General features: G+C 33.7%; 1 non-coding gene across 1 annotated transcript; it reads right to left on the minus strand.

The window, feature by feature from the left end:
* Positions 1-7,446: 7,446 nt before the first annotated feature.
* On the minus strand, positions 7,447-7,565 carry LOC120618715 (5S ribosomal RNA). Its single transcript, XR_005657284.1, has one exon. It is a non-coding gene; the product is annotated as a 5S ribosomal RNA (ribosomal RNA).
* Between the last annotated feature and the right edge of the window lie 2,533 nt (positions 7,566-10,098).

The following is a 10,098-nucleotide window of genomic DNA, read 5'->3' on the forward strand; positions in this document are numbered from 1 at the left end:
AGAAAGTTGCCTGTTTAAAGGGCATACATAGTTTCCCATTGCTTTTAGAATAAAGATCAAACTCCTTTAACAGAGCCTGTTAAACCCTCACTAATCTGGCCCATCATTAGCTCTGAAGGCTGATCTTTCCCTAATTTCCACCTTGCTCTCTGCCCTTCTGACATAACGGCCTTTAAAATCCTTCAAATATCCCCATATTACTTCTTGTCACAAAGGTCTTCACTACACAATTTCTTCTTCCTGGAATGCTCTTTCCTCCACCTTTCACCTTCACCTATTTGGCCTTCTGTTCATTCTTAAATATCAGCTCAAGAATTGATTTAGCAGTGAAGCCTTTCCTGACCCTGCAGTCTATATGACATGTTTTGTTATATGACATGTTTATCTCTGAGTATGCGCTTCAGTTTATAATTGTATAATTATTAGTATGACAATTTGCTTAAGGTCTGACTACTCCACTAGGTTGTCAACTTCTTGAGACAGACTTTGTCAGCTTAGAATCATCATTTTCTCTCATCATCTAGTTAAGTGACTGGCCTATGGTAGATATTCAACAACAAAAAATGCCTAATTCTTATCCTATCATCTTGACCTCTCATTTTTTGTCTCCTTAGTAAATTCATTTTCCTTTCCCTGATCATTAAATGCTTTAGCTCCTTTAGATTTGGTTCTAGGTTATTTTCTCTTCTCAGTTCTTATTCTTCCTAAGATTTCATTCAATTTAAGGGATTCACTTAAGACCTATACAAAGACCAAATGTATCTGTCTTACTCATCCAATCTCTTTATGAAAGCTCAAAATCCATTTGCTCAATAACTGCTTTATCTACCCAACTAAATATCATAATGATAAATCATATTTAATATGTCTAAAACTAATCTCATATTTTTCCCACTGTATAGCCATTATTTCTCCAGAATTCCACCCAATTGTACTAGCTAAAAACATGGTAACCATGTTTATGAAAATAATTGCAAATATCTTTAGTTCTGCCTTGATTGAAATTATAATTGATAACAGAGGTCAAAGGATGGAATAGAAATCGTTTGACATAATTGCTTTTGAGTATGCAAAGCACTAGCTAGCCATTATCATCAACTTAACTGAACAAGGGTATCATTAGCATAGCTGTATAAGGAAAGTCAGTAAATATTTATGTTTTAGTTGCAGTTCTTATTGATATGTAGGTATTTCTAGTATTCTTTTTGATACTAATCATGTGAGTTGTGTATGTTATACATGACTTGATATTGATATTTGCCAGATTCGTTAAATGATAACTTGTAAGTTTACGAGATAGCTTATGAGAGTTACATATAAATATTAAATATCATTTGGAGGTATATTTTACATATTTCTCAGTAGTATAGGTAGGTTAGGACAAGCACACTTAATTTAAATTTTTCTGAATAATAAAGCATTAGATTACTAAAAATAGTCACTTACCCAAGATGAATATTTGCAATAGGTGAATTTCCTAGTTTTATTTAGATAACAACTTGGGTTCCTATTAGGAGGAAGTGGGTGGGAAATATACTCACCACCTCTCCTTAAAAGAATGAGATATTATACTTGATCAGATCTATGAAAGAGACGAGGGAGATGAGAACCAGCAAAAGATTGCAGTTCAGAGACATCTGGGTCTCTTGTCCACCTCTTTCTTTACTACAAAGTGGAAAAAAGAAGGCTTATGCACATGTCTGGGTATATTTTCTGCCCTTTTCAATAAATCAAGAGGAATAAGTCTACTTGGTTACAAATTTGTGAGCTCTTGAACTTTCATCTGTTTAGATTATTGTGTTTTTAGAAAAGAAGTATGTTCTGCCCTTTCCCGGGTCCATGAGTTCTTGTTAATTATCATTACAAAGTTTGCTCTGTCTGTGGGGAAAAAAATATATTGAATTTAAAAACCTCAAAAGTGTCAAAAATAAATTGTAATTGTGATCATGGTTGTTTCAAAGTTTCTGAACACTTTTAAGGCTTTCATATAAAAGCACCCTAAGGCATCAGATTAAAATTAATCAAAGCCTTTGCAAAGCTTACTGTTCTACAGACACAAGGAGAAACAAGCTCCAATGTTAATCCACAGGTTTCTAGGAGTCTGATGGGAAGGAATGGAGCCCAATATAGCTAGGTCTGCCTTCTGACATTATTCTCTTCTCTGTATGTATCCTTAGCAGGGAGAACCCATTAGTGATGGCAAAAATGAACATGGCTGGTATAAGGCAGCACATGAAAAACAGGAACTACTGGAATGTTCATAGATCCAGAGAAGATCCATTTAAAAGAACTCCTTTATTTGAATGCTCATTTTATCCTCATGAATCACCATACCGTTTAATCAATATTATCACTCAACTTGGTTTGCCTCCTACTTCACATATTGTTCCTTATCTATTTCCTCTGCTGGATTGTCCTATTCTCTCTGACTTTATAATTTGGAGTAGGCTAGAATTCTGTCTTGATTTTTTTTCCCCGCTCTTCTCTATCTGTGCTCACTCTCTGGGTGACCTCATTCAGTATCATAAATTTAAATACCAACACTTGAGATTTGTTTACTAAACTACCTACTGGAATCTCCACTTGGATGTCTAGATATATATCAAATTCAGCAAAATAAAAATTAAATCCCTGATGTATTCCCCCCACCACTCCTCCTCTGCCTCATTCTGGCTTGTCACAGCCTCCTCCATCACTAATGATGCCACTCCATCCTTCTAGACAAAATTTTTAATCCTCATTTTCTAATGGCTTACATCAAATCTGCTAGAAAGTCCTGTTTGTTTTCTCTTTAAATATATTCAGAGTCTGATTGTTTTCCATAATTTATACTATTACTACTTTTCTCTGATGCACTCTCTTTTCTTGTTTGGAAGATTTAATAAGCCTCCTAATAGAACTTCTTGCTCATATGTCCAACCCAACGAAGGCAAGTCATAGCATAGCAGAAGCAGACAAAGGGTCCTTTTACTATGTGAGTCAGATTACAGTACTCAGAACATGTCTTCATTTCTCTCTAAACTCCTTAATGGCTTCTCATACAATGACCTACTAAGATCTATATCAGATGTCTCTACTTCAACTCTCTGACATTACCTCTCCCTCATTTCACTTCTCTAATATGTCTCCCCTTGTTTTTTCTACTCCAGCCATAGGGCCCTCTTTGCTATTTCTCAAATATTCAAGCAAACAACCACTGTACAACTTTGTACTGTTTCCCCTGCTGGGAACATTCTTCCCCCACATATCTACTTATCTAATTTGTCACATCTTTTTCAGGTGTCTTTTTCCCAATGAAGTATACAATGATCCCATTGAAAAGGGTAGTCCATCACCACTCCTGCTCATCCCAATTAATAATTCACTCTCACGTTGCTTTAGTTTTTGTTCACCATTGCATTCACCATTACCCATTTCTAGCATGCAGTACATTTTATTTTTTAATGTTTACTCCCATGCTCATAATAGAATATAAACTCCATGAAGGAAATGGTGTTTGTTGTTGTTGTTGTTGATATATTTCAAACACATAAAATAAAGCTTGGCTCAGAGCAGGTGCTCAATAAATATTTCTTGAATCGTTGACTTGAAACATTACATATTTATATAAATTATTTTAACTTAGTTGTACCATTTAATGTTTAATTCTCTCCTAAACAGTATACTCAATAAATGCAAGTATTATGCCTGTCTTATTCACCATTTACTCCTAATATTACTTGGCATATTGTAGGCAATCAGAAAATATTTGTTGTATGGGTGATCACAAAATACGGCAATGATAGGTCAGCTATGAAATCTAAGTTTGGTATCATGGTCTTTAGTACAAGTGACCTCTGTGGTTTTCTTCTTTAACAGCAGGAAAGTTTCCAAAGACTTTAGTATAGAGGGATAGCCTTGGATAGATCTAGGATGAGACAAGGCTACATTTATACAGGGCAAAGGAAATAAAAGTGTGACAAAAAGACTAGTAGTTTCAGCAAAACATAACAATTAGGCAAAAACAATGGAGTCAGAGCAGACCTTAGGCATGCTAGCATAACAACTACCATAAAAAATTAAGTTTCTAGTGTTAAAACTCTGAGAATATTCTTCTAAAGTGTTCTGTTTTAAATTCTAATCTCCAAGTGTGCCTGCCAATAAGGCTCAAATTCATTAAGGAAAAACGATATGAAGATGTTTGTAAAATTCAACAATGAGCATCATTCATTCTCTCTCTCTTTTTTTTTTTTTTTGAGGAACTAAGAAGAAACGTTAGCTTTGACAGAAAACTGAACCCTCAAAGGGATATTGGATGGAAGACTCATTTTACAAAGACGTGAACTACCTGCAGGTTACAGCTAATCCAATTGGAAGTAATCATTTAAAGGTGAAAAACTGTCTCATTATCTTTAACTTTTCATCAAATTATTCTTAAGATGCTATAATTATTTTTATTATATACCTTGTAAATTAATATTTGAATACCACCAAGAAAAGGGTAGTATTTGAGTGAAATTTTATTAAATTTGTTCATCAAACCTGTGTGAGAAAAATGATAATAGAATGTTCTCTTCTTCCAACTCTGAAGTAGTATTGAGCCATTTTTGAATCAGTTTTTTTTTCTTGTTCAAAGAAAGAACAACTCTTCTATAACTCTTCTATAACCTAGGTACAGAAAGAGGACTAGAAGAAACTTTAGAGTAGCCTTGCTCTGTGATCCTAAAATGCTCCATAAGATTTAAGAATGGTAGTACCTGCCCCTTTCCTTCTTCTAGGTCATTATCTGGGCCTTAAAGTAATATAAGGTCAAACAGCCATATATTGGAAGAGCTATTTAGTTGGAAAGATATTCATGCTGTTTCTTGGGAACAGTAATGGGTGGTGAAAATAATATTACTGTTTTATAAAATAAGTTTTCACTTGCTCCCCCACCTCCAACTCCCACCCATCTGGCAACCATCAAAATTTCTCTGTATCTACAAAATAGTCATAGGGATATAAAGTATAGTATAAGGAATACAGTCAGTAATACTGTAATAACTATGTATGGTGTCATATTTATCAGGGTGATCACTTCATAAGTTACATAAATGTCTAATCACCATGCCATACACTTTTAACTAATATAATATTGTATGCCAAATGTAATTGAAAAATTAAAAAATATTTTAAAAAAGAAAATGTTCTATTCTAGAGAAGCAAAGGGTGTCTCACACAAGTATAGGCATTTTTACCATAGGAAACCTCTTACTTTCTATCTTATTTCCAGATGATATACACACCCATCTCAAGTACAGACTTTGTCACACATAGCACTTTATGTATTATGACAGTTTTATTGCTAACAAGAGAAATTACAAACCATAGCTTGAATCATAAAAGGCATCTGTTGTCATAATAAGGAGTTCTTTATTCCTTCATTAAAAATTAACTATACATTCAGCTTCCGGTCAAGATGATGGGGTAGATAAACGCTGTGCTTGCCTCTTCTCACAATCACATCAAAATTACAGCTAAATTACAGAATAGCTATCATTAGGAGTTGCTTGAAATCTAGTTAAACAGAAGTCCTACAACTGGGAACACACAGAAGAGTCTACCTCGAGACTAATCTTTTAAGGTTGAAATTTTAATTATTATCTTTAATAAAATAATAATAATAAATAAATACACAGTCAAGTCAGTTTTCCATTTTGAAGCAGTGGGTAAAACAGATGACAATTTATACAGTCACAGATTCAACCATCTTCACACAATAAGCAGTCAGACATTCATTCACTTGTGTCACACTTTCCCACAAAAATTATAAACTAATCACCAGATTATGAGTTAAAATGAAAGAAATTCTGGAAAAGAAAAAGTCATGAAATTATTATCAAGACATTTTCATAAATTATATCAAATTAGCTAAGGAGTCACTTTACAGTACTTTGTGAGAATGGAAAAATGAACTGGTGAGTGAGTTTTTCATGAGGGAGTAAGGTCAAAATATGCCTACTGGTTAGTCCACAATCTGAGAAGACAAGGTCAGTTGTGGCAACACTAGAGTAGGACCTTGCTCAATTAGGAAGTAACATGAAGGCACTTGGATACCTGCCATTGGAAGAAGACACCAAAGCAAGAGAATATTCCCAAACAGGTGATGGAACCATAGCTAAGATATATTTCACTTACTTTTACTGAGCATTTATGCAATAACTCAGAGTTTATAATATGCTCTTATATACAGTGTAGCTTATTATATTCACAGCCACATTATAAGAAATATAGGCAATATCGTCACCCCAAAGAGGGGAGGCGATCGTTCCAAATTATTAATAAAGAGTTTTTTTTCTTGTCTTTAACTTACTCATTTATTTTTAAAAAATCATTTTTTGAGTACAGGGTACTGTCATACACTTTGAGAATAAAGTGCTCAGCAAGATATGCATAATTTTTTATCTAGTGAAAATGACATTCTAGTGGAAGATTCAGATAATAAGTAGACACATAAATAAATATCATCATCCTCAATTGCAATAAATGCTATATAGAAAACAAATAATACGTAACAGCAAGTAACCTTGAATATGGTAGTGAGGAAAAACTCTTTAAAGAGATGATAAATCACAGAACTGAAGAATGTTAAATTATTAACCACTCAAACTATGGGAGAAGATTGTTACAGGAAGCTGGAAAAGAACATATAAAGGCTCCATGACAAAAAAGAAAATAAGAGGTTAGGAGATGGAAACAGTGAAGTCATGGAGGTAAAATGCAAGCCAATTCCAACTATGTCTCTCAGCTTTATTACATTTTAATTCTTTCTACAGCCAACTCTGAAGCAAATGAAATATAATCCAAAAATCTCTCAATGGGGAGATTACAAGAGGTTTTACTTATACTTGGAGGTCACCAGTGGTTAGAATGAGTTATTTTAATGATCAGTTTCTGACCTAATTAACCATTAAAGTGGCTAACCTAATTTTACTGAAAATGTCACAATTAGATTTTATAATCAAAGGGCTTCAGTTAATGAAATTATTATGGAACCCAGAAAAGTAAGTATAGTAATCAAGAGCATAGTCCTTGAAGACAGAGACAATGATTTGAATACCAGTTCTGTTACTTAGTGGCTATATAGTCTGAGGAAAGTTTCATGGTTTATTTTCCATAAAAAAGATTTATGCTACTACCATGTAGGATCAACATAGGGATTAAATGATAAAAAGCATGTAATGTGCCCTAAAATAGAACTATGTCAGAAAAAAAAAGTCTCTGTCTGATCTAACATGATGAATTCTTTTTCTTTCATTGAATGTGTCTGGTCCCTCTCCTAAAATTTCTTAGACCAATTTTGCCTCAACATGGCTGCTTGTGAGTAATCCTTTTTTTTTTTTTTTTAGGTGAGGCAACCCTTGGTTGACCTCACAGATTGCAAGGACCTTGTCAGCTTACAATCTCTTATTTTTAAAAAAATTTTTATGCCTACAGCACCTGGTCTTCCTAGGCGGTCTCCCATCCAAGTACAAACCAGGCCCGATCCTGCTTAGCTTCTGAGATCAGACGGGATCAGGATTGTTCAGGGTGGCATAGCCGTAGACTAGTAATCATTCTTTTCTAACATGAATCTTATTGTCTTCGGATATGGACTTATTCAGTTTAATTTTTTATCTGTTCAACACAGAACCATATAGGGGATTAGGCTGATTAAGTAGGTGCCTGAAAAATCAATTTTAATTACTCTTTATTTTAGGGAGTACATATCTTCATCAATGTAATAGCATATGAAAAATCATGTTTTTATATTATTTTAGGTAAGAATTTTTGAAGAGTGTCCTTGTTTCGAATGCATCATAAGCAAAGTAAAATATGCCATTGTTATCACTCTTAAGGTTTGTGTATATAATGTACATTTAAAAATTTTAAAAACAATTTTAATAAATTTAGTAGCAAAGAAGGAATTCTAAATTTGTGTGATGAAAGAAAGAATAAGAAACTGGAGAACATAACAAATAGGATTCTGTTATACTGCATATGGTATACAAGTAGCCATTGATGATTCAGTAGAGTTTGCTTTTAATACACTGAGCCATAGTATTTTTCAAATTTGGTAATATTTAACATTCCAAATAAGATATTAGATATTACTAAATGAGTTCAAGGTTGTATGAAAAACATCAAAAAGTTTATATAGTATCTCTCAACAGCTGTGATGTTATTTATATAAACCAAATTTATAAGTCTCAGAAAGGTGTGTAGCCCATAATCTATAATTTACATATACTTTCAAACACATAAAATCTAGTATATTAGTGCTCAAATCATGTTTAAAGTTGTTTTTCCATTTGTACTATGAAGAGCTTAGAACTATTTTTAAAGTTATGCAATACAGTTTATAATATAGGGGAATTTATAAATTATGTTATCTTAGTTCCTTGAGATGCAATAGGTCACCTAGAATCTTTTGTTTCCACACCGGTAAAGCTAATTTAATAATATAAAAACTCCTCTCACTTTGCAATGTGTAGGGACTTTCAGTTGTACATGGCATGAAGCACTTAAATAATAATACCTTTGATCAACTGTTAGGGGTGGAGGAAGGTGTTTTTAATGATGTAATATAGGAAATGTTTTGGCGCCCATATTTCTGTTCAATCAGAAAAGAGTCTTAGTGCTAAAAAGAGTATCCTAAAATTCTTCTATCACCACACAGATGTAGAAAGCAAAACAGTCGCATAGAATCCATAGTACTCATATTAAAACAAATGCTTGGGCACAGTCATCCAAGAAAATAACTAAAGCAGACAATAAGCATTGTACAGAGTTGTAGAAACTTTTCTTTACTGGACAGAGATTTGTAATTGCCCTACATATCTAATCATTTGGTCCTCTTTTAAACCAATACATATATTTCATTTTTTACATAATTGGGGCAAAGTGAATTTCTATTAATAAAAATTTTATACTTAATGTTCAAAATAAAACTGATATAAATGTTATATAATATTTTGTCTTTGAATTTTTTCTCAAGATTTGAGTTATGTTATATTGATGAATGAAGAGATTTCATCATTCAAAACCCATCAATATCTCTAGATGTTTTCTTTATCTCTACTCCTAGTGTTTGCTCATTAGTCATATGTTGGACAAATGCCACCCATGGAATGGTATAGTTTAACAGAATAAGTTGGACTGACTACCTTCAGAAAGTCTGTCCAAATACGAAAACTAGAGTTAATTATTCAAACTAAATTAGAAATCTTAAGGTCTGCCAGCTGGCCAGAAGGCCACACAAGAGACACTGTCAAGCTGCCCTTATTGATGCAGTTCCCATTCTGTGAATCCCCAACAATTATAAACAAAACTTTCTTTGCAGGAGTATCATATGCACCCTTGAGACTTTACTTCTTGCGTGGAAGCCAGGCATTAACTTGTCTTCCTCTCAGAAACACTGTGACTTGCATCTTAGAAGTGATCATAAAAAACATTCAAGTGTTTAAGAAAACACTACCAGTACATTATATAGCCCTCCGTGACTGTAGGAATGTCTCAAAATTAACTACTATTGGTTAATTGGAGGAGCTAACTAGAGGGATAACAGACTTGTTATTTATACAAATTGTGTGAGCAGTTACGGCTACAGTGCGGGCACCTAACTAAAGAAGGTGATATAAAATTTGTTTCTGACTTTAGCTGAATAGTCAATGACATCACCTTAGTCCTGAAAGTCATCATGTCAGCTCAATTTACTGACCAGGTTTGTAATGGATAGGTAGATGCAGATCAAGGCAGAGTCTGTGCAACTGCTAATATAACCTTCTATACCTGGATTAATGCCTCAGTTAACTAGAGAGTTCAATACAGAAACTGAAGGAAAAACATTCCTGACTTTCTAAATTAGACCCTAATGATTTATGAGTTTTGCTTTACTGATTGGCTCTAGGACCTGTGAAGCATGGTTGAACTCAACACGGAAAGTATGAGTCTTCTGTATGAGTCCTGTTGGTAGTTGCCTTAATTAAATTTAGCTTTAGGAGACTAACAGATTTGGCTCCAGCCTCTGTCAGATTAATCACAGTTACCAACAGAGTGAGTGGCATACTTGGGAAATTTCCCAGGAGCCAAGATAGCGTA

The sequence above is a fragment of the Pteropus medius genome, unplaced genomic scaffold (genome assembly GCF_902729225.1).
Source record: "Pteropus medius unplaced genomic scaffold, Ma_sr-lr_union100, whole genome shotgun sequence".
In the NCBI taxonomy this organism is placed as follows: domain Eukaryota; kingdom Metazoa; phylum Chordata; class Mammalia; order Chiroptera; family Pteropodidae; genus Pteropus; species Pteropus medius.